Source organism: Dipodomys merriami, unplaced genomic scaffold (assembly GCF_024711535.1).
Source record: "Dipodomys merriami isolate MVZ:Mamm:240054 unplaced genomic scaffold, mDipMer1.0.p SCAF_33, whole genome shotgun sequence".
NCBI classification, from domain to species: domain Eukaryota; kingdom Metazoa; phylum Chordata; class Mammalia; order Rodentia; family Heteromyidae; genus Dipodomys; species Dipodomys merriami.
Window position 1 is genome coordinate 8,468,358 of NW_027204826.1, and position 22,549 is coordinate 8,490,906.

Below are 22,549 nucleotides of genomic sequence, written 5' to 3' on the forward strand. Positions count from 1 at the left end.
CCTGGGCAAGAAAGCCTGTTGAGATGCTTGTCTCCAATTAACTACCAAAAAGCCAGAAGTGGAACTGTGACTCATAGTAGAAAGCTATCCTTGAAGACAAAAAAAAAAAAGCTCAGAGACAGTGCCCTGGCCCTTGAGTTCAATCTCCAAGACCAGCATACACACACACACACACACACACACACACACACACACACAGAACCCTCCAGGACCAGCATACACATACACACACACAAACACACACACACACCCCTTCAGGACCAGCACACACACACACACACACACCCCTCCAGGACCAGCATACACATACACACACACACACACACACACACACACACACACACACACACACACACACACACACACACACACACACACACACACACCCCTCCAGGACCAGCATACACATACACACACACACACACACACACACACACACACACACGCATGCACAATCTTAAATCACTATTTGATCAGGCCACATACTCTCAATCTTTTTAAGTAAGTAAATAGTCCTTTTACTACCACATAGGCTGGCTTAAAAATGACTGTTAATTTGTATTTCCACAAAGTGCATGCTTCGTGACTACTGATACAAGATGAGTGTGAAATGCCCCAGGACAGCACGCTTCTTGGCCAGGTTTGATCTGCAGATTCACTGCAGAACTGGGCAGCCATGGTTTCACAAGACTAGCGAAACCCAGAGTAGCTCAGTGTTCTCCTGGGGTTTTTGCTTCTTGGTCATATTCACATATACACATTTGTATGCAATGTTTTATAGAGTTGTTGATAGCAGACACAAGTGTAACTCCAGTACCTTCTAAACCTTTCAAAAAAAATAAAAACAATGCCCATGCTTTCTAGACCATTCCACACAAATCCACACAAAGAAAGCTAAGTAGATATGCTTCGTTCAAACCCTGTGTGTCTCATGATTACTTCAGGGCACGGGAGGAATGTCAAAAACATGTCACAAACCAGTTCATATTTTCCTATTAGCATTTCTCGAAGCAAGAGCAGGAGTTGAGAGCTGGGGTTTTTTAAAACCTTAAGCTGAAAACTGGGACATTTAAACACTAGGATTAAAAGTTCAAACTCACAGTCTAAATATGTCAAGAACAAAAAGGACCGGAAAACCCAAGCTATTCATCGTCTATACTTTATCAGAATGCACAGCATTAGGCATTTTTCTGCTGTACACTCTATTGAGGCTTCTACTTTTTCTTCAAATCAGTGAGTACCATCTTGGCAATTATGAAGAAATAATCATATGGTGATTTTCGTAACAGGAAAAAAGTATAAGTAATAGAATTTAAGAATGTGCGTAGAAAGTACGTCAATGTGCTAAAATTAAAAATACTCAAGTCACTACAGAATATTATGTTTTCTTTCTGGAAGGGCTTGCATTACAGAGAAAACACGACTCATTACTAGGACATTAATCATCGAGCACCAAGGAACACACAATTTTCCACACACTATTCCTAAGAGACATATTGGCCAACGTTTGGCTTTGCTTGCCATCCTTTCTGCTTTCTATCTAAGAATAAAATACTTATAGGAAAGAACAGACACTAAAATTGGATAAGTCAGTAACACACACCATCCCAAACCCAGCAGTAATCAGAACACAGAGACATAACTAGTTGGTGAAACCAGCCAAGTTTCTTAAATCTGGCTGTCTCACCCATACCATCAAGAAAACACAATTACATATGTAGCGTCTTAGGGTATAAAAACGAGAACAACACTAATTCAAGCCAATAACCAAAAGAAAAGCTAAACTATGCGTACTGTCACCACAACACCCATGGACCACAAATTTACTCTTTTGTGAGTAATTGAGTCTCACAGAATCCTCAGAACTCTGCCACCTGTGTTCTAGCTAGGATTACAGGCATAAGCCACCAGTGCCCAGCAAGAATACTCTTCAATATGCCTCGAAAGAGATAAACACAGGAATCTCAGAACCTGGCACAGAGTACATGGCATGTAAATTCCAAGAGATACGGGCTCAGAACTCACCCCTCTTCTCAGAAGTAGTGGAGCAAATTTCTACTCATCTATATCATCGACCTGTGAGAAAAAGAAAAGGAGGCATAATGTTGGGAAATGCTCTACAGAAAAAGTGACATAGAGCTAAATTAAGGTTCCATTTATTTGTTACGATAAGTAGTGTTCCCTTCTTTCAGAAATCTAACAACAATTTCAGTACACAGCACCGCTGCTCAGACTGCTTTCTGAACATCATTAATTTATTTGTTATTCAATAGTGTATTTGCTGTGTACAAGTGAGTAAATACTTCTGCATAAAAAATTAAAACAAGAGGGGCTGGGAAGGCGGCTCAGTGGTAGAGTGCTTGCCTTGCATGCATGAGGCCCTGGGTTCCATTCCTTAGCACCACACGCACAGAAAAAAGCTGAAGTGGCGCTGTGGTTCAAGTGGTAGAGCACTAGCCTAGAGCACAGAGAGGCTCAGGGACAGTCCCCAGGCCTTGAGTTCAACCCCCAGGACCGCCAGAAAGGAAAAAACTGAAGCAAGATTTAAAAAATGAAAGATAAAAAAATGTGCACTGCCTTGATAGATTTGGAATGCTAATGCCCGTTAGGAGCGCAATACAGTCTTCCCAGAATGGCATCACTGAAAGATCGCCCATTAATGCCAGGATGAGAAGCTTACTTGTCTTTAAATTAGACAGCCAACATCTGCTCCTCAGATTGACTTCTGCACTTGAGTCCTTCAGTGTCCTCAGACCCTCATGCTCATCTGCTTCCAGACATGCGCCCCCTCGTGGTAAACAAAGAACTTCCCTAGCCAGACCCGTTCTGGGCAGCTTCGACTACTGTGCTGAGAAAGAGGGCTAGCAAGTGTACAGTAAGAAAAGCCCGTCACTTGTACTACGCTAGTGAAATAGGATGCAAAAGCCTGGAAAATGTTTGAACACTAGAGAAATGTTCCAAGAAATCAGAGAATGAAAGGCAAGAGTGGTAACCGCCAAGTCCTGTGCATGCCAGCTAGATAACGCAGACAAAGTGGCGCTGTGGCTCAAGCGGTAGAGTGCTAGCCTTGAGCTGAAGAGCTGAGGGACAGTGCTCAGACCCAGAGTTCAAGCCCCACGACCGACCCCCCCCCCAAAAAAAAGCAGAATCAAGGATGGGCATGCTTGAATTTAAATAATAAAAATATCAATAATAAAATAATAAAAAATGCTTTTCCCCCCAACATAAACTTGTGAAGAAGTGTCCTTGAACTCGGCCTGGGTGCTGTCCCTGAACTTCGTTGCTCAAAGCTAGCTAGCACTCTACCGCTCCAGCCACAGCTCTATTTCCAGCATTTTGTTTTGGAGTAAGAGTCTCACAGACATTCCCTATGGATTTGTAGTGTTCTGTATCTGTATTACTCAATCTCCTTGTAGGTTTTGGAAGTGGAGAACTGTTATGTTTTTAATAATTCTGTCCTTTTCTCATTCCATCAGGAAGTCCCTTCATTCTTTTTTTTATTTATCGTTATTGCTCTTTTTCATTTACGGTAAAGGTAATGTGCAGCGGGGTTGCGGTTACATAAGTGAGATGGAGAGGACATTTCATTTTGGACAGTCACCCTTTCCCTCACTCTCCCAGTTTTTTTCCCGTCCCACAAGTTGTAGAGTTCCTTTTCAACACAGTGTCTGGTAAGTACTACTGCTGCCTTTGTTCACCCTTTGTCCCTCCATTTCTATGCCCCCCCTTCCCCTCCCAAATTCAGAGAAATGAACAAACAAGACAAAAGGAAATGAAAACAAAAACAGCAACAACCACAAAACAACCTCGTTTCCGTTTCCTGGAGCTCCTTTGGGTAAATATTATTTTATTCGCTCAGAGGCACAGAGACACTGTACCTATGTGAGCCTCTCAAGAATGTCTGCCTTTGGTCTCACTCTGTGTGAATGTCTACAGACCTGTATAGTTTGTCACGTCTTCGTGCATTATTTTTTTCTTGTGCTGTCTAATGTGTTTACTTAGAGATTTCTGGGCACATTCGAGTTACTACAAATGAAGGAAACCATACAACCTGTGTTTCTTTGAGTCTTTCTCTTGATATATGCCATCAATCCTATTGGCTTTGATTACTGTTTTGTTTTTGGCTTTTTCTTTATCAAACTGGGACCCTTTCCACCTCGGGCCTTGAGAAGCTAGGTTACAGACATGCTGGTTAAAGACCAGCACTTACCATGATTTTGCCTGATTCCTTCTGGGGAGGGTTTCTCTGTCGCCTGCTGTCTCTCTGGTTCTAAGTTCCTCACTCCAGCCGCTTTGTCTACCTTAATAATTAAAAAATACACCATCATTAATGAATGGTTTTTCTATTTTCATCAAATCATTTATAAATTTTATGGGGAAACTAGCTACTTGGAGGTTTTTGCACTGACTGATTTGAATCTTTCCATATTAACCCACATGGATTAATAATCAACACCACAATATACTTGGTTTTCGGAAAGATCTTGCATTTAAGGGAGAACACACCCAACTTCTCATTCAGACATTACATTACTCATGCAGCACATAGTGACCCGCCATCTCATGGACAATATTTCTAAGATATGTTATAACTCATATTTGGTCTAGCATCTTCCTATAGTTTCTGCTTTCTACCGAAATAAAAAATACTTAGTTAAAAGTACATACACTAAAACTGTATAGCTCAGTAAACTGGCACCCTCCAAAACATAGCAAGAAATCAACTCCCAGAAAAAAAAAATAAGATCGCAGTAATCACCTAGGTTTATTACTTCTGACTACTTCATCTATACTATAGACAGAACGAAATTATGCATCTGGCTACTACTCCAAAAACAATTAGAAAAACAACAACAAAAACTAAGGCAATGATTCCATTAGAAGCAGAAAAAACTCAGTAAGGAATCAACTCCACAGATCAAAAGAACTTACAAGATTGCAGCAATCACCTAATTATCTTGCCACGCAAGAATTATATATCGATAGCTTCTAATCTTACAACAATAAAAGAAACAATTCGAGTCCTTGATAACCGTGGGTGTAAAAAAGAAACCTAATGTGACCCTTAAAATTGTATGAACAGATTCTCTTTCCTGAAAAACCAGGAATTAAACAAACAAGAAGAACCTGATCATGTTTCCCACAAAGAGATCTTCCCCAAGTTTCTTGATTCAATATGAAATTGTCATCATAGATCTAAGTTCATCCTGTGGTCACTAATGAAAGAAAGACTTGCGGGGGGCGGGGGGGGGCGGGGGAAGAGTCTTTAAGAACTGAATAATGCAGGTGTCCATGGTGAGAATCTATTCTTGAAAAAGTCATTGAAGAAACGACTGAAGAAATCTAGCATAGCGTCCTTGACCACGAAAATTCCAAAGAGCCTTGGCTTAGAACTTACCCTCTTCTCTCAAGCGGAAGAATAGATCCTGGCTTGTCTATGTCAGCAATGCCTGGCAGAAAGAAAACATGCCACCTTAGGAGTTACTTGACAACAGAAACAATAACGAACTAAAACATGGTCCCTTGGCCATTAGCACATGGACCTTCTTCTGGGTGAGGCAGTTGGGATTTTCGGTGCACACCGTGGACTGCTTACTCCACTCAGCATCCCAGCATTTCAAACTTCGTCATTTGTTACTCAAGAACCTATATCGTACCACCAATACAGACCAGCCCTGTGTGGAAATGAAGTGACGCTACTCACTGAATAAACATGTGCGTGGTCTCATGGGTGTCACTGCCTTTGATAAGGTCTTGCCACGGTGCTGTGACTGCGCCACACACATCACGATGGCCGGCTCCTAGCTGAATCCCACCTACTTAACGCCTTTACTTATTGCTCGGGAATGTATTCCTTATATACCAGCATCAAAACTTCTCCTTTCAAATACAAGTGAAGCTGGTCCTGTAATAGATGAAGGATGCGCACTGCCTGGTAAGACAGGACACTAATGACTGCTATGGGAGCAAGAGAGCTTTCCCTCCATGGTCTCTCTGAAGGAGGCAGCAGGCAGGCAGGCAGGGCTGAGTATTTGTCTTATTACCCAGCCCTCATGTAGTTCTCTGCTTGATGTCTGCATTGAGTCCTTCGGCCATCCTCAGACCCTTGTGCTCAACATCGATCCAGACATTCGCCCAGACATGCCCCACAGCTATGCTTATTCTAGGCAGCCAAATGTACCGTGTGATGCACGAAGAACAATAAATGTCCAGTAGGTGTTTGTTCTGAGTTGGATCTGTAGCATCTTTCGTAGGGGAAAAAAAAGTCACTTCCATAGTTCTAGTAGATCAGGTGAATGTGTTCCAGAAACACCATGAATCTTTAAAAAGTTAATGTTTAAGAAGTCAATCATAGCACTACAGTAAAAACAAGCGTGCAAGCCGGGCGCTGGTGGCTCACGCCTGTAATCCCTAGCTACTCAGGAGGCTGAGATCTGAGGATCATGGTTCAAAGCCAGCCCGGGCAGGAAAGGCCGTGAGACTCTTATCTCCAATGAACCACCAGAAAACTGTAAGTAGTGCTGTGGCTCACGTGGTAGAGTGCTAGCCTTGAGCTGAATAGCTGAGGGACAGCGCCCAGGCCGAGAGTTCAAGACCCACGACCGACCAAAAAAAACCAAAAACAATTGTGCAAATATCAAAATTCGGGATAACAGCAAGCCAGTGCTTTGAACTGTATCAGAAATTACTGTGACTAAACAAAACTCCTGAAACAATGCCACTGGTTTCCCAATATTATTTAACTTCTTTCTTTAGAAATGAATTAAAATGAATAAATGCATATCAACAAATAAAAATAAAATACTCCTCAGAAAGGAAGTGACACTCTTAAGGCCAAAATACATCTTTCAGGAATAAACCACCACTCAAGCTTCTGAGATAGGGAACTCAGAAGATTTTGGCCTTTTGACATCACAAAGCAAAACATACCAGAAAAAAAATTAAAAGCACCAGAGTAACGGCTCACTTTTCTTCATCCAAGTATGTTGTAGTTTTTTACCTGCAGCAACATAGCAAAGAAAGATATCAGATTCAAAAACGTGAAAGGTCATTCTAAGTAAAGCACAGTGCTTTTTTTTTTTTACAGGTATGTTAATATGTTTACTTAATATTTTAGGTGCAAAGCTTTGAGAATTAACTGCACACTTGGATATGCCATGAAAAAATATATATTTCCAATCACCTGATAATAGCAAACATGAAACTCCTTCCATTTTTTTCTGGTGGTTCACTAGAGATAAAAGTCTCACAGACTTTCCAGCCCAGGCTGGCTTTGAACCACGATCCTCAGATCTCAGCCTCCTGAGTAGCAAGGATGACAGGTGTGCCAGGGCCCAGCTCTTAGTGAGATTCTTTCGGGTCTACTGTGCTAATCTTTGACACCATGTGCTTGGATGTTCGTACCTCGCTCTAGATTCTGGAGTTTAATAGCCATTATATATGTATATCCTTTTTAAAATGATTCTGCCCCTTTCTTCCTTGCAGGAAGAACGCTTTTTTCACCTGGCTGGATGGGGCCCCATGGATCACATGAGAGTTCATCATTCCTTTTAGTTTCTTTGTATTTCCAGCCAGGACCCTCCCAACCTCAGACTTCTGAGCAGCTGGGATTACACATGTGAACCACCAACAAGCGCTTGGTAGGATTTGGGCCGTTTTGCTCAGAGCGGTGTCCCTCCACGCCGCCCGGGCTTGCCTGGACCTGCCATCCTCCTGCATTCGCTTCTTCAAGGGATCAAAGCTATCCCGCTCTTCGCATCTGCTCATGCTTCATTCAAGTGGGGAACGGCTGTCCTCTCTCCTATATTCACAAAGCGTGACATAAAGAGAGAGACGAGAAAATGCTCAGCAACAAATGCAGTGATGAGCTAAAATGGGATTCTGTTGCATTGTATTGGAGTCGTAGACCCTGTTCCCTCTCGGTATCCATGGTAACAACCATTTCCGTCAACTCCGCCATCGCTGGCTCCTTTCTGAATTGCATTTTCAAACTCTTTCATTGGTTTCTAAAAGCATATACATGCACCTACCACTCTCTGCTCAAATACAAAGGAAGCGAGGCACTTAATAGATTAAGGATGACTTACTATTCTGACATTATTCATTGAGAACTAAGTACCACTCAATCTACTGGACAAGATACCTAAGGGATGTATTAAAGCAATACTTAGTCTCATTTCTTGCTCTAATACATGGTTCTATCAAAGTATGGTATTCTAATAGAAAAATTATGGAATTAAAATCAAAAAATTTAAACTCAGTAAAGACACCCTACTCCAAACACAGCGAGCACTTATCGAGAGAGACACACAGGGGACAAATTGGCAGCCACAACCCAGTTTTTTTTTGTTAGTTGCAGGGGCTGAACTCTGGGCCTGGGTGCTGTCCCTCAGCTCTTCAGCTCAAGGCTAGCACTCTACCACTTGAGCCACGGCTCCACTTCTGTTTTTTTCTGCTTTATGTGATGCCCAAAAATTGAACCCAGGGCCTCATGCATGCAAGGCAAGCACTCTACCACTGAGCCACCTTCCCAGCCCCTCCAAGTTTCTTATTTTGACTCTGACCTAAGCTGTTCCATATCCATCCTCAAAACTTATGAGTTCTGAAGAGAACTACACTAAATCAAGCCAGTGATTCATAAGACGACACATAACTTGTGGACTACAGGTTGACTCTTTTGAAACTCTAAGAATTAAACCAGCCAGCAAAGTGTGATAATATCTGGGCAACAACAAGACTTATTATAATAAATAACTTGCTCAAATAGGAACTTGCCATAACAGTGCTCATAAGTGCCACATGTTTTGCATCAACATAGGCAAGATGTAAAAGGAAAGAAAAAAAATGATAAAGGTTTCAATGATTCATGGGTCACTGGGGAAGATTCAGTAGAAAAAAACAAAACACCATGATAATATTGTCCAATAAGCCCATAAAAACTTGAACCTGGGACAGAGTACAAAACATGTAGGCTTCAAAAATGTTGGGTGATTACTCACCCCTCTTTACTGAAGTGGAGCAACAGAGTCCCACTCTTCTCTATTAGCTGAGCATAGCAGGAAGATAGAAAAAATGGGACATACTAGAAAATACTCAACCACACATCCAATAATGAGCTACAATAGAGTCCACTGCCACTATGCCAATAGGCAGCCTTCCCTCCCTTTGGCCATGTTAATCATTTCAGGACAAATAACCATTGCTGGATCTTTTCTGAATTGCATATTTTTATGTCCTCCTTGGTGGCTAGCAAATACGTTTTAAAAATAAATATACATTTACAACCCCGTGTTCAAGTGAAAACGAGTCACTGAGTAGAATAAAGATGAGCATGGCCTTAAAAGACAGGATGCTAGTGCCTGTGAGCAGAAAGGCCTTCCCCCGGTGGTATCACTGCGGGGTAATCAATGAAACCAAGCTGAGACGCTTATTTGTCTTCTTAGACTGCCTGCCTGCATCTGGTGCTCAGCTTGACACCTGCACGGAGTCTTTCAGCAGCCTCAGACGCTGGTGCTCACCGTGCAGTGAGACGTGCGCCCCCTGGTGGCCGACAAGCATTTCCACAGCCAGCCTTGGTTCTCTACTGGGTTATACAAAAGGAACTGGAAATGCACAGTGGACATTTTTTTTCTGCAGTATGAAGAAGTTTGTGACTCCTATTTGTTTAGTGAATTGGCTATGTTCAGGAATTTTTTAATGAACTTTCAAATGTTCACATTTAGGAAATTAAATCCTATCACCAGGTGCAGATGGCTTACACCTATAATCCTAGCTATTCAGGAGGCTGAGATCTGAGGATTGCAGTTGGAAGCCAGCGTGGGCAGAAAAGTCTCTGTGAGACTCTTTATCTCCAATGAACCACTCAAAAACCAGAAGTGGCACTGTGGCTCAAAGTGGTAGCGCACTCGTCTTGAGCAAAAGAGCTCAGAGACAGTACCCAGGGCTGAATTCAAGCCCCATGATCAAGAAAAAAAAAAAAAAAAGAATTAAGTCATATCATTATAGGTAAGACAAGAATGGAAATATACAAGTTCTTTATGTGCCAGATAAAGGAAACTAAAAAGGGAAATCTGAGGAATGTCTGAAAATATTTTGGCACAAAGAGGTCTTGCTACAATAAATATTTTGATCAGCTATGAAATTGCTATGACAGTGAGCCCTTTGTACAAATACTTTTTCATTATTATAAAGATGATGTAACGGGTTTGTTTCTTCTATACCAATTCTACACATTTTCACACCTCTGTGGGAAAGATGTAACTACGAAAAAGAATGATAAAGTATTCAGTCCTGCAGGTATCATTCTTGACGAGCTCAACAGGAAAAACAAAACACCATGGCAGTCCCATTGCCATTCTATTGTTAAGTTACACAGGACTAGCCCATTTCCTAGGAGGAGCTCTCTACCCCTCTGTGTTCGAAGGAAATGGAAGCTAGTCACCAAATAAACCTGTCCTTTCCTGCCTCTCTTCCAGGCTCTTAGATTGACACCTGCTTTGAGTCCTTCAGTGTCCTGTACTCATCATGGACCCAGACACGCGCCCTGGTGACAAATAAGCACTCCCCCAAGCAGGCTGGCTCTGGGCAGCCAACGACACTGAGTGATCCCCGGAAGATTACAAGTGACAGGAATGCATCTGCCACACTGTGGGTGTGAAAGAGATTTCTGATTTGTAAAGTTAGAGTGAAAGTTAGGAGAAGAATTTAGGAAAAGAGGTCAAGGCTTCCCTCAAGAAGTTAAAGACTTAACAGCGGGGCTGGGAAGGTGGCTCAGTGGTAGAGCGCTTGCCTTGCATGCCTGAGGCCCTGGGTTTGATTCCTCAGCACCACATAAGCAAAAAGAAAAAAGCCGGAAGTGGTGCTGTGGCTCAAGTGGTAGAGCGCTAGCCTTGAGCTGAAGAGCTCAGGGACAGTGCCCAGGCCCAGAATTCAGGCCCCATGACCGGACCCAAAGGAAAAAAAAAAAAAAGAAAAAGAAGACTTAACTAGTACATCACAGCATAGCAAAAAAAAAAAAAAAGTAGAAATAATAAAGATCTGAATGGGTGAAATTAACTCAAGGATTAGCACACTTGAATTTATCAAGTTATTTTCACCCAACATCAGCTGAGGGGGGAAAACGTCTGAGTTCCCTAAATTATTTAGTTGCTTTTGGTTTTTTCCTAATTAGTTGCCTTCAAGATGTTTGAGATTTTTAAAGAAGAGGGAGCTGGGAAGGTGGCTCAGTGGTAGTGCGCTTGCCTTGCATGCATGAGGCCCTGGGTTCAATTCCTCAGCACCACATAAGCAAAAAGAAAAAAGCCGGAAGTGGCGCTGTGGCTCTAGTGGTAGAGCGCTAGCCTTGAGCTGAAGAGCTGAGGGACAGTGCCCAGGCCCAGAGTTCAGGCCCCATGACCAGACCCCCCCCCCAAATAATGATTATGCACAGTAGGTCATAAAAGACATAAAGGAAAGAATCAGAACACTCCATGCGCACAGCACCCCAGTACTGGCAAAAGATAGAGGGAGGGAGGGAGGGAGGAAGGAAAGAAGGGAAGGAGGGAGGGAGGGAAAGAGAAAGAGAGAAAACAGCAGCTTAACTCTGGCACAGAGGGCGTCTAAATGCCTCTTCCTCTTGTTGAAATCAGTGCAGGTGACGATGGAGGGGTCTCCGTGGTCGGCAGCATTTCTGCCCGGACCCCGTCCTCTCCTGCCTGAAGCCATTTAGTCTGGCAGGGCCCAAGGCGCACCACAGTCCCAGGATCGCATCCTAGAAGGGCATCTTTCATGGGCAGGAGAGTCCTGTGATGGTATTCGGATCCCAGGATCCTCCAACTCTAACCCCAAACCCACCAACCCCACTCCCCCATATGCCATCTAGAAGGCTCTGGGGCTGATCCGGGCAGCAGGTGTCACTGAAAGGCAAAAATGGAACCGCAAGGACAGAGCCAGCAGGTAGCCTGCTGTTCTGAATCTTCAAACGGGGTGGGCGGCTGGTGTCTACTAGAAGAGCCAGAATGAGAATTCTGGGGGTTCAGGGAGGAAGAAATCCAGAGCCTGGGGCCTGCAGGTCCCCAAAGGAAGAAAGGAAGGAGGAAGCCACTATTCCAGCCGTGCCTCCCCTCTACGGGGCCTCAGCCATCCTGGCAAGCATGAGTTTTGCATCGTCCCCTCTCTCCAGCCAGCCAGGCCCCCCACGGCCCATCGCAGGCATAGTTGAAAGGTTCCCTGCATTTGCTTACCATCCGCGGGCCAAACGGCCGTGGGGTTGTGCTGCCCTCTTGTGGTGGCTGTGGGGAATGTCAGGCAGCTAGCCGGCGGGATCCCCTGGATTGAAAGGAAGTAGAAAAGTGTCCTAGCAACGCACAAACGCTGTTTCTAGCGTGGAGTTTGTTCGTTGTTGTTTTGATTTTGGGGTGGGAGGTCAATCTGGATAGCTCAAGACCTTGCAGATGTCTCCTAAAACTGAACCATTTGGGAGGACATAGACAGACAATAGTTTTCCCCTATGTGTGTGATGCTGCTGAGCATCACACGGCTCCTCCCTGCTTGCAGGGAATCCACAGCTACCCCTCAGTCCATCTGAGGGCCGAAAGAGCCCTCCAAGCCCCTGCTGCTATTTTGTGTTGCCACAATTGCACACGTTCTCCAGCAGCAAAACTGTCAACGAGACACACCTGTTGCAACTGGGAATTTCAGCCCCAAGCATGGATTTCCAAGATTAAAAAAAAAAAAAATCTCATGCACACCTCCATAAGCCATGGCTCACTGATTCATAAGCTGGCCTCCAGGAATTAAGGAATCTCATCACAGCCATTCAGGGTAGACCAGAACCCGTGTCCATAGGCACCGATCTCATCCAGGAGTGGTCTGCTCATGTGGCCAGAAGCTGGGGCTTCGGGAACCGCCAGTCCTCAGAGGTGGAGGCTTTCTAATTATAAAGCAGGATGAACTGAGGCTCACATAGAGTCCACCCTTTACTTATAGACCCTCAAACAGCCAGGTACCACTGGCCACTGGCACAGAGATGCTGAATTTCCAATTGAATGTATCAAGGACATTTCTCAGGCCCAGCAGCCGGGGCTAATCCCTTGTCCAAATCTACCTTAGAACCAGGCCTGCATGGAACAAGGTCTGTGTCTGGACACCTCAGCTGCAGGCTTCTCCCTGCCCACGCATGCTCAGTGTTCTTCATGTGAGTCATCCTGGAATGCAGCTGCTATCTTCCCTGACAATGCACAAAGCCAGGCCCCAGCCATTCGCTAGCCCCACGCCTCCACCTGCCCCAACAGGCTCCCCAGCTGGAGGCCATTCAGAGTCTCCTGATCATTGGCTCCACCTTAGGCAACTCCAGGACTCCCACAGGGGCCTGGATGAACTGTTTCTCCCAAGTCTTCTAGCAGGATTTTTGCTCAACCATTGGATCTCCAAGGCCACGTCACCCCCCAGCACACACATCCACGTTCTACCCCAAACTTTAAGAGATCAATGAACACTCTACCTGTCAGCATCCCGCGCTGCCTCTCTGAGACCCTTGCTCTCAAGTTTCGGTAGTGAGTCCATCCTGTGTCTGGTCTACTGCCCTTCCATCAGGAGAGTCACGATGCCAGTGCGTCTGATTCCCCTGTGGTACTGAAGGCCCTAGGGCCAAACCTGGACAGCAGGTGTCACTGAAAGACAAGAGTAGGGCAGCAGCTGCTTGGGCGTCCTGAAGCCTTCCAGAATTGACCTGGTCAACAAGCTTTGCTGGTTCCTGGAGGGACACCTCCACAGGGCCCAAGGGCACCCATCCCCAGAGGAGCAAAGAGGAGGTAAGCTGCCTGTTCCTGTCCTAACTTTCTGGACCTTACTCCAATTTTAGGGCCTGGACACTGTCCCTGAGCTGTTGTTCCCCCCCTCCCCGCCAAGGCTAGTCCTCCATCACTTGAGCCACAGCTCTCTATTTCCACCTTTTTTTTGGGGGGGGTTGTTATTGGAGATAAAGAGTCTCACAGATTTTTCTGCCCAGGCTGACTTTGAACCACAGTCCTCAGATCTCAGCCTCTTGAGTAGCTAGGAGACAGGAATGAGCCACCAGTGCCTGGGGTCATCTTTGACCCATGGTGAGTCACAGTCACACACACACACACACACACACACACACACACACACACACACACACACACACACACACACACACACACACACACACACACACACACACACACACACACACACACACACACACACACTTCTTCTGTGAGGCATGGCAGCTTTGCCGTGAGGTCTAAAGTATCCTGGATGAAAAGGAGTGTGGTAGTAAACTGCAGATTCTGCGTCAAGGATGGGTCTCACGGGCTCTGGACTTCCACTCAGGATTCAGATGGATCCTCAACCCATAGATCATGAGGCCAGCAGGCCCAGGGGCTGCGCATAGCTCAGCACTGAGGTGGTCCTTCCGCGAGCACCGTCAGCTGGACGTCCACGGTTCGTTCCTTCCTGACAATCTACAGTTCCAGCCACAAGCCTCGCAGCCAGTGACCTGTCCGAGCTGGCAGCACCGTGGTCCTCCAACGAGGGATGGCATTGGGCACGGCCCAAATGGCACATCCTTTCCAAGATACCTTCAAAGCCCTGGTCTCAAAAGACAGCAGCTGACTGACACCAGGCCTCTGTGAGCATCAGCCAAGGCCAGGCCCGAAAACCCAAGCCGACGTCACACGTCCGACGTGAGGCGTCATTGATCCACAGTCTGATCTGCTCAAGCCCCCAGGACGGATCCGAACCGGGGTCCAGGCTGGAAGCCCTCCAAGGGCCGAGGCTGAGCTCAGAGCGGGACATGGCTGTGGCTCTCCCGCCCGGTTTCCTGACAGTCAACGAGAACCACCTGACCCGAGTTGAGTTGTTTGTCCCACAAAGCCAGCCCGGGGCTACGGAATCTCAGTCAGCCCAGCCCGGCCTCCTACGAGCAGGCCAGGCCACAGGCTCCCGCCAGGCGCCTCCCCAGCCTGGACCCCGCGCGCGCTCACCTGGGCCATTTGCTCCACGAAGTGGGCAGAGAGTTCTCGAACTTCTCTCCCTGCGTCGTTCAGCCAACCAGCACCCGCCCTCGTCGCTCACTCTGAGACGAGAGAGTAAGGCCAAAGCCGGCCTCGCCCTTCCCTGTCCCGACCCCGCCCTCATCTAAAAATCAGCCAACCAGGAGCTCCCACACACTTCCCCCTGATTCCGACCCCGCCCTCATCTAAAAATCAACCAACCAGGAGCTCCACACACTTCCCCCTGATCCCGACTCGGCCCTCATCTAAAAATCAGCCAACCAGGAGCTCCCACACACTTCCATCTGCTCCCAACTCCGCCCTCATCTACACTCAACCAATCAGGAGCTCCCACACACTTCCACATGCTCCCAACTCTGCCCTCATCTATACTCAACCAATCAGGAGCTCCAGCACACATCTACCTGCTACCAACCCCGCCCTCATTTAAAAATCAACCAACCAGGAGCTCCAGCACACTTCCCTGCTCTCAACTCCATCCTCATCTAAAAAAAAAAAAAAAATCAACCAACCAGGAACTCCTGCACACTTCCACATGCTCCCAACTCCGCCCTCATCTACACTCAACCAATCAGGAGCTCCATCACACTTCCACCTGCTCCCAACTCCGCCCTCATCTAAAAAAAAATCAACCAATCAGGAGCTCCTGCACACTTCTACCTGATTTTTTTCCCCAACCCCGCCCTCATCTAAAAATCAACCAATCAGGAGCTCTGGCACACTTCTACCTGATTTTTTTCCCCAACCCCGCCCTCATCTAAAAATCAACCAATCAGGAGCTCTGGCACATTTCCGCCTGATTCCCAATCCTCCCTTTATCTAAAAGCCAACCAATCAGGAGTCCCTCGGCTTCCCGCGCGAGAACCCGTGCACCCAACGCTAATTGGCTCCACACGGGGCCTTTCCAAGCAGGAGATTCTGGGACCAGGTCAAAAACTGTTTTCCCCAGGAATCCTTGTGGGTTTGGGGCCAGAAATCAGGTTTCCATCGCACAGCGCGCTGTTCTGTCTGTTCTGCTTCCCGAGGGGACCCTGGATGGCAGCCCTGGTTCGCGGGGCAGCGAACTCCGCACCCCGGGCCCGGGCTCGTGCACGACCGTGACGCCCACGGGCCACGGCGTGTCTGTGGCAGGACCGGGGGCAGAGTCCTCCGCTGTGCGCGCAGGCCGGGGACCGGCAGTGCGCGGACCCGGCGGGAAGCATCCTTGGTGCCTGGGGATCGTTCCAGAACCTGGGCCTTGGCGCAGGATGCAGCAGAAGCCAGGGCCAGGGCCAGGCGGGGAATGGCCGCCGGCAGAAGACACACTGGGAAGTGTGACCCGAGCCGGGCGGCAGCCGCGCGTCCTGTCTGTGGATGGACGGCCACGACCGCCGGCCGCGGAGTCGGTGGTTCGAGGACGAGCCCAGCTCCCCGCCGGATGGCCGCCGCCCTGCGCCCACCGCTGGGCTGCGGCCTAGATGGGGTCGGGATTGTTCTGTCATCTTCTCTCTTCAAGACTTAACAACTTCCAGGCCAAAATGAAAATCTAGGATAGAGGTTCCCCCAATTCTAGCCAGAGACCGGTGGCGTAGGTCTGTAATCCTAGCTGCTCAGAGAATGCAAGTTGAAGCCAGCCCGGGCACAAGCAACGACCATGCGCACACACACACACACACACACACAGCCCGGGCACAAGCAACGACCATGCACACATACACACACACACACAGCCCGGGCACAGGCAACGACCATGCACACACACAGCCCGGGCACAGGCAATGACCATGCACACACACACACAGCCCGGGCACAGGCAACGACCATGCACACACACACACACACACCATGGGCACAGGCAACGACCATGCACACACACACACACACACACACACACAGCCCGGGCACAGGCAACGACCATGCACACACACACACACACACACAATGGGCACAGGCAACGACCATGCACACACACACAGCCTGGGCACAGGCAACGACCATGCACACACACACACACACACACACCATGGGCACAGGCAACGGCCATGCACACACACACACACACACACACACACACACCATGACTCCGTGAGACTCTTTTCTCCAATGAATTCAAGGGGTAGAGTTGGCAGCAGTAAGTAAAAAAAATTAACCAACAAACCGACATCCCAACCCCACCCCACCCCAAGAAAAAACCCCTTAGAGACAGTGCCCAGGCCCTGAGTTCAAGCCCCAGCACCGACACGCACACAAAGTTAGATTTTTATAATATTTGCATTACATTTTTTTCTTTTACCTTTTTGGTATATGTTTTTAACTTCCTATCTATCTAAAGACCCTGAAGGAGAATAGTAAGTAGTAAATAATATTATGATGGGATGCATTTCAAAGCTTAAAACACATAAACCAGGCCAGGCACCAGCGGCTCACATCTGTAATCCCAGTTACTTAAGAGGCTGAAATCTGAGGATCGCAGTTCAAAGTCAGCCTTGGCAGGAAAGTCCGTGAGACACTCGTCTCCAATTAACTCAGAAAAAAGCCAGAGGTGGTGCTGTGGCTCAAAGTAGTAGAGTGCTAGCCTTGTGAAAAAGAATCTCAGGGACAGTGCCGAGGCCCTGAATCCAAGCCCCACAACTGACCAAAAATAAATAACAATAAACCTCTGCTGACTAGCCTCTGAAAGTATTCTATCATTGACGTACATTAAAGCACATTCTTTTTTAAAAAATGGGGTGGGGGGGCTGGGAAGGTGGCTCAGTGGTAGAGTGCTTGCCTCACATGCACGAGGCCCTGGGTTCGATTCCTCAGCACCACATAAACAGAAAAATCTGGAAATGGCGCTGTGGCTCAAGTGGTAGAGCACTAGTCTTGAGCTGAAGAGCTGAAAGACAGTACCCAGGCCCAGAGTTCAAGCCTCATGACCAACAAGAAACAAAATAAATGAAAAAAAAAAACCCATAAAACTACATACTGGGTTTGAACTCAGTGTCCTCTGCTTGGTAGGCTGGTGCTCTACAGCTTGAGTCATGCCTCTGGCACTGTTTTTCTGCTGGTTATTTTGGAGATGGAGTCTGGCAAACTTTTCTGCCTTGGCTGACCTCAAAGCATGATCCTCCGGATCCCAAGCTCCCAAGTAGCTAAGATTCCAGGTGTGAGTGAAGCACTGGCATGTAGCATTACATCATATTCTTGATTAACTCATTAAAACATTGTTTTCCATCATAGAACAAATTCATAAGTTATTGATTCGTTGAAATAGCTTATCTTCCTAAGCATTTTTTTTTGAATCCAGTCATGGGCCTGAACTCTGGGCCTGGGCACTGTCCCTCAGCTCTTCAGCTCAAGGCTAGTGCTCTACCACTTGAGCCACAGCACCACTTCTGGCTTTTTTTTCTGCTTATGTGGGGCTGAGGGATCGAACCCATGGCCTCATGCATGCAAGGCAAGCACTCTACCACTGAGCCATCTTCCCAGCCCTTCCTAAGCATTTTATAATGAGGCTTTTTCCTTTTTTTGGTGCCTATTAGTGCAGATTGACTGCAAAAGTACAGAATTCGTTGTGCATACATAGCATGCATCTTGATCTATGTCACCCCTTTTATCATTGCTTATTTATGCTCCCCATGAATCTAGCATGACAGTCACACACCACGGGGCCCAGCTGTTGGTGAAGGAGGGACTCTCATAATTCTTTTGTTCACGTTGGCCTCCAAATGCATTCCTCCCTATCTTAGCCTCTCACTATTCTTTCTTATGGCTCAGTTAAACTTTCCTGTGACCAGGTAACGAATTGGGGGGGGGGGTGAGGTTAGGACAGACAGGAGGAGGACAAGAGAAAGGGTGACACTGGTCAGGACATACTGTACTCGTAAACTGACATGTTGCGTTGAAACCCTTTGGTACAACTACATGAAGATAAATTACAGATGGGATACACATGAAAATGAAGTAAACTAAACTTCATCATGTATGCATTCCACATTTTTTTTATTCATCCAACTGCTGATTGGCACCTGGGATGATTCCATAACTTAGATTTTGTGAATTGGATTGCCACTACCTAAGCTGACTGAGATGCCTTTGGATATATACCCAGGAATATATATTACATCTATCTATCTATCTATCTATCTATCTATCTATCTATCTATCTATATACACACACCTATATATGACATAGTACATATATATCTATATATACACTATATGTAAATATATACATATCTATATATTATATATACTGTATATATCTATATATTGTAGATATATATATATCTATATGTGATATATAGATAGATATATGTGTATATAGCCTTTAGTATATCTATACATAGATACATATATACTATACATATAGTGTATAGTATATACAGTGTATATAGACTATGTAGTTTATATAGTATATATTTATACATACAGTTTACATACTGGGAGCTAATTAGTTCATTTGCTCCTTTACTATATATAGTATACATAGACACAAACGCAGTATATATGTGTATACCCACATATACACAACAACTATATATGTGTGTGTGTGTGTGTGTGTGTGTGTGTGTGTGTGTGTGTGTGTGTGTGTGTATGTATGTATCTTATAGCACTGTGAGCTGCTAGTTCTGTTTTATCTACTTGAAGAAGTCTCTGTGTTTCTTCTCACAGGGCCGGATTCCTTTACAAGCCCAGTGTAGTGAACTTCCTCTCCTTTCCATTCTCACCTCATGTATTCCTTTCTTGATCAGGGCCATGCTGACTTGGTGGGAACGTCAAGTCTTGATTTGCATTCTCCTGATGGCTAAAGATGTTGAATTCTACCTCCGCCCCGTCCCCCTTATTTATGGCACTTCTGTTGAGAACCATCTACTCCATTCATTTGTGCCTTTGCTGATCGGATTAGTTATTCTTTTGCTGTTGAACTTTCTGGATTCTTTAGACATCCTGAATTTGAAGTAATATGAAGGCTATCACATAATCGTTAGCTTTGCCTTGGATATTTTTTAAATTCAATGCAATCTCATTTGTTAACATTTTCTGAGCTATTGTGTTCTTGTTCACAAAGTGAACAAGAAGTGTTTCTCTGTTTTCTTCTAGAACTTTCACTTTTAGGTCTTCTATGAAGGTCTGTGATGCATTTCAAATTGATCTTTTTGGGTTGAGAGATAAGGGACTAGTTTCAGTCTGTGACATGTGAACATTCAGTTTTCCCTTGACTATTTCTTTGAAACTGTCCTTTTCCATATGGTCTTAAAACCTTGATTGAGAATCCAGTGTCTGAAGCTGTGTGTTTATTTCCATGTCCTCTTTCCAAATGGCTTATATATCTACTTTTGTGTCAGAGTCTCTTATTATGGCTTTGTAATATACTTTGAAATAAGGTATTGTGATAACTCCAAAATTGGTCTTTTTGGCTCAGGACTGCTTTGGTTACTTGGGAGGCTTTTGTGCTTGCATATGAATTTTAGGATTTTTTCCCTATTTCTGGGGGAAATGTCAATAGTTTTATGATGACTATTTCATTGAGTCTGTATGTAACTTTTGGTTTTATACCCACTTTCATGACAGTTTTCCAGTCCATGAAGATGGAGGATCTTTGTGTTTTCTAATGTCTTCTGTATCCTCCAAATTTATTCTTAGATGTTCTATAGTTTCATTATATTGTTTCTTGTTATTGTTTTTTTATGATGGACTAGAGCTTGAACTCAGTTTCTGGGCACTGTCCCTTAGCTTTTTCATTCAAAGCTACCAGTTTTTTGGTGGTTAACTGGACATAAGAGTCTGGTGGACTTTTCTGCCTGGGCTGGCTTCAAACCAGAATCTTCTGATCTCAGCCTCCTGAGTAGCTAGGACTATAGGCATATGCCACCAGATCTGGCTTTTGTGGGTAGAGTTCTTTTATGTTAGCGTTCTTTTATCTCTTTGGTTTGACTTGTTTCTAGGTATTTTATTAATTTCTGAGGGACTTGTGAATAAGATTATCTTCCTGATTTTCCTTGTCATGTGCTCATCATTACTATCTAGAAAGTGTACTTTTACCTGTTGATTTTCATACCCTTCTAGTTTGCTCAAAGTGTTCACCAGATCTAGGTTTCCAGTGGAGTCCTGTTGATCTGATTTTGGTTGGTCCTTTGGATCTACACATCCAATTTTCTTGAAATACGTTTTCAAAAACATTCCCAGAGGTATATTTGGATTTCAGCAGCATGTGTTACACTGTATGTCTCTCTTTTCACTTGCACCTTTAACAAATTAATTTGGGCCTTCTCTTTCTTTTTGGTAAGCTTTGGCTGTGGTCTTGTGAATCTTGTTGATTTCTCAAAGAACAAACTCCGTTCCGTTGATCCTCTGTGTTCTTCTTTTAGTCTCTTGTTTATCAATCCACACCCTCTACTGGTTCCTCTAACATTGGGATCTGCTGGGTGGGGGCTGCCATGTCTCACACCTGCTCTACACTGTCCCTTATTTTCAGGCTGGTGCTGTGTGCAGGCCAAAGGGTCAATGTGCTCCAAAGTCAGGTTTGCGTTTGACGGCTGCACCTGGCAGCATTCATTCAGTCTGTGTATACCCAGAGCCATATTGCTGGCCCCAATCAGCTGGTGGCTGGGTAGGTTTTCCCTCACTCCACACACGCCCCACCACCCATGTGTGCGCGCCTAGGGGTAGCAAATGTCCAAGGCCAAGAGGACTGAGGACTCTGGACTGAGGACTCTGAGCTGCACTAGAGCTGGAGAACTGAGGAAATCTGGCTACCACTCTGCCTGGGAGCTACTCCCCTCCGCCTGGCTGGTTTCAGGGTTTGAAGATCCCACGGAAGTCCAGTCCTGGGCTCAGAGCTCTCGGCCTGCCTGCCTGTGTCAGAGCAGCAGCTCCAGGACTGAGAAAGCTCCTGCCCCTCAGCTCAGCTGGCTGAGTCTGGGCGTGAATCCCCAGGTGACGGGGCTTGCTGCTGACAGCGGGAGGGCAGGCCGCCAGAACCCGGGCTCCACCACTTGCACATGCGTTTAGGTGCCCTGAATAACTCAGTCTCAAACACACATACACACACACACACACCCTCCACACCCCCCAAATCCATATCTCCTCCTCAAGATGGATATAAAACTCCAAGATATGGGAGGCAAGGCGGTGAAGTTCTCTAACACTGGCTTGCCCCTGCAAGAGCAGTTCCCAATGGACCAAACCCCACAGTAGATTTAAGGCTGGGGAGGTCCTTGGCTTTCCCCAGTAGCTAGGTCTGCCAGCCAGTCTGTTGACAAAAAAAAAAACAAACAAAATATAAACAACAAAATCCTGGTCGACTCCCACCGTGGCTTGAAGAGCCAGGGTTTGAGCTACAGCCTGATTCTCTCCGCATCAACTTTCTGTGTCCTCTCCTTCCTGATTCCAACTGCTCCTAATCTCTTCAGGAGCTAATCTGTCTTTTTTACTTATGGAGTGACAAGTAGGAACCTTTCTATCCACTGTCTTCTGCTATGAATGATGATGATGATGATGATGATGATGATGATGATGATGATGATGGTGATGGTGGTGGTGGTGGTGGTGGTGGTGGTGGCTATTTG

At 45.8% G+C, this 22,549-nt stretch overlaps 1 long non-coding RNA gene and 4 other non-coding genes across 5 annotated transcripts; all 5 read right to left on the reverse strand.

The window, feature by feature from the left end:
• Window positions 1–1,436: 1,436 nt before the first annotated feature.
• LOC138841992 (uncharacterized) lies at window positions 1,437–7,003 on the reverse strand. Its single transcript, XR_011376539.1, has 4 exons — window positions 6,931–7,003; window positions 5,399–5,450; window positions 4,211–4,301; window positions 1,437–2,076 (listed from the first exon to the last, which is right to left on the reverse strand). It is a non-coding gene; the product is annotated as an uncharacterized lncRNA (long non-coding RNA).
• On the reverse strand, window positions 2,714–2,768 carry LOC138842160 (small nucleolar RNA SNORD109A). The gene has a single exon (XR_011376612.1). It is a non-coding gene; the product is annotated as a small nucleolar RNA SNORD109A (small nucleolar RNA).
• On the reverse strand, window positions 6,058–6,125 carry LOC138842158 (small nucleolar RNA SNORD109A). The gene has a single exon (XR_011376610.1). It is a non-coding gene; the product is annotated as a small nucleolar RNA SNORD109A (small nucleolar RNA).
• A 2,459-nt stretch (window positions 7,004–9,462) lies between the features above and the next one.
• On the reverse strand, window positions 9,463–9,524 carry LOC138842161 (small nucleolar RNA SNORD109A). Its single transcript, XR_011376613.1, has one exon. It is a non-coding gene; the product is annotated as a small nucleolar RNA SNORD109A (small nucleolar RNA).
• A 950-nt stretch (window positions 9,525–10,474) lies between these two features.
• LOC138842159 (small nucleolar RNA SNORD109A) lies at window positions 10,475–10,532 on the reverse strand. The gene has a single exon (XR_011376611.1). It is a non-coding gene; the product is annotated as a small nucleolar RNA SNORD109A (small nucleolar RNA).
• Between the last annotated feature and the right edge of the window lie 12,017 nt (window positions 10,533–22,549).